We start from the raw sequence: 2,674 nt of genomic DNA, 5'->3' as shown, positions 1-2,674 counted from the left end.
GACCCTCCCTCGGTACCGCCCCTCCCACAGTGTGACTCTCCCTCGGTACCGCCCCTCCCACAGTGTGACCCTCCCTCGGTACCGCCCCTCCCACAATGTGACCCTCCCTCGGTACCGCCCCTCCCACAGTGTGACACTCCCTCGGTACCGCCCCTCCCACAGCGTGACCCTCCCTCGGTACCGCCCCTCCCACAGTGTGACCCTCCCTCGGTACCGCCCCTCCCACAGTGTGACTCTCCCTCGGTACCGCCCCTCCCACAGTGTGACCCTCCCTCGGTACCGCCCCTCCCACAGTGTGACACTCCCTCGGTACCGCCCCTCCCACAGAGTGACTCTCCCTCGGTACCGCCCCTCCCACAGTGTGACCCTCCCTCGGTACCGCCCCTCCCACAGTGTGACTCTCCCTCGGTACCGCCCCTCCCACAGTGTGACCCTCCCTCGGTACCGCCCCTCCCACAGTGTGACTCTCCCTGGGTACCGCCCCTCCCACAGTGTGACCCTCCCTCGGTACCGCCCCTCCCACAGAGTGACACTCCCTCGGTACCGCCCCTCCCACAGTGTGACCCTCCCTGGGTACCGCCCCTCCCACAGTGTGACCCTCCCTCGGTACCGCCCCTCCCACAGAGTGACCCTCCCTCGGTACCGCCCCTCCCACAGTGTGACCCTCCCTGGGTACCGCCCCTCCCACAGTGTGACCCTCCCTCGGTACCGCCCCTCCCACAGTGTGACTCTCCCTCGGTACCGCCCCTCCCACAGTGTGACCCTCCCTCGGTACCGCCCCTCCCACAATGTGACCCTCCCTCGGTACCGCCCCTCCCACAGTGTGACCCTCCCTCGGTACCGCCCCTCCCACAGTGTGACCCTCCCTCGGTACCGCCCCTCCCACAGTGTGACTCTCCCTCGGTACCGCCCCTCCCACAGTGTGACCCTCCCTCGGTACCGCCCCTCCCACAGTGTGACCCTCCCTCGGTACCGCCCCTCCCACAGTGTGACCCTCCCTGGGTACCGCCCCTCCCACAGTGTGACCCTCCCTCGGTACCGCCCCTCCCACAGAGTGACTCTCCCTCGGTACCGCCCCTCCCACAGAGTGACACTCCCTCGGTACCGCCCCTCCCACAGTGTGACCCTCCCTCGGTACCGCCCCTCCCACAGTGTGACCCTCCCTGGGTACCGCCCCTCCCACAGTGTGACCCTCCCTCGGTACCGCCCCTCCCACAGTGTGACCCTCCCTGGGTACCGCCCCTCCCACAGTGTGACCTCTCCCTCGGTACCGCCCCTCCCACAGTGTGACCCTCCCTCGGTACCGCCCCTCCCACAGTGTGACCCTCCCTCGGTACCGCCCCTCCCACAGTGTGACCCTCCCTCGGTACCGCCCCTCCCACAGAGTGACACTCCCTCGGTACCGCCCCTCCCACAGTGTGACCCTCCCTCGGTACCGCCCCTCCCACAGTGTGACTCTCCCTCGGTACCGCCCCTCCCACAGTGTGACCCTCCCTGGGTACCGCCCCTCCCACAGCGTGACCCTCCCTGGGTACCGCCCCTCCCACAGTGTGACCCTCCCTCGGTACCGCCCCTCCCACAGAGTGACCCTCCCTCGTGCCCGCCCCTCCCACAGTGTGACCCTCCCTCGGTACGGCCCCTCCCACAGTGTGACCCTCCCTCGGTACCGCCCCTCCCACAGTGTGACCCTCCCTCGGTACCGCCCCTCCCACAGTGTGACACTCCCTCGGTACCGCCCCTCCCACAGTGTGACCCTCCCTGGGTACCGCCCCTCCCACAGTGTGACCCTCCCTCGGTACCGCCCCTCCCACAGTGTGACTCTCCCTCGGTACCGCCCCTCCCACAGAGTGACCCTCCCTCGGTACCGCCCCTCCCACAGTGTGACCCTCCCTCGGTACCGCCCCTCCCACAGTGTGACCCTCCCTCGGTACCGCCCCTCCCACAGTGTGACACTCCCTCGGTACCGCCCCTCCCACAGTGTGACCCTCCCTGGGTACCGCCCCTCCCACAGTGTGACCCTCCCTCGGTACCGCCCCTCCCACAGTGTGACCCTCCCTGGGTACCGCCCCTCCCACAGAGTGACACTCCCTCGGTACCGCCCCTCCCACAGCGTGACCCTCCCTCGGTACCGCCCCTCCCACAGTGTGACCCTCCCTCGGTACCGCCCCTCCCACAGTGTGACTCTCCCTCGGTACCGCCCCTCCCACAGTGTGACCCTCCCTGGGTACCGCCCCTCCCACAGTGTGACTCTCCCTGGGTACCGCCCCTCCCACAGTGTGACCCTCCCTCGGTACCGCCCCTCCCACAATGTGACTCTCCCTCGGTACCGCCCCTCCCACAGTGTGACACTCCCTGGGTACCGCCCCTCCCACAGTGTGACCCTCCCTCGGTACCGCCCCTCCCACAGAGTGACACTCCCTCGGTACCGCCCCTCCCACAGCGTGACACTCCCTGGGTACCGCCCCTCCCACAGTGTGACTCTCCCTCGGTACCGCCCCTCCCACAGTGTGACCCTCCCTCGGTACCGCCCCTCCCACAATGTGACTCTCCCTCAGTACCGCCCCTCCCACAGAGTGACCCTCCCTCGTGCCCGCCCCTCCCACAGTGTGACCCTCCCTCGGTACCGCCCCTCCCACAGAGTGACACTCCCTCGGTACCGCCCCTCCCACAGCGT

The sequence above is a fragment of the Mobula hypostoma genome, chromosome 2 (genome assembly GCF_963921235.1).
Source record: "Mobula hypostoma chromosome 2, sMobHyp1.1, whole genome shotgun sequence".
Taxonomy (NCBI): domain Eukaryota; kingdom Metazoa; phylum Chordata; class Chondrichthyes; order Myliobatiformes; family Myliobatidae; genus Mobula; species Mobula hypostoma.
The sequence above is the reverse complement of the archived record's forward strand: the minus strand, read 5'-3'. Positions refer to the sequence as shown.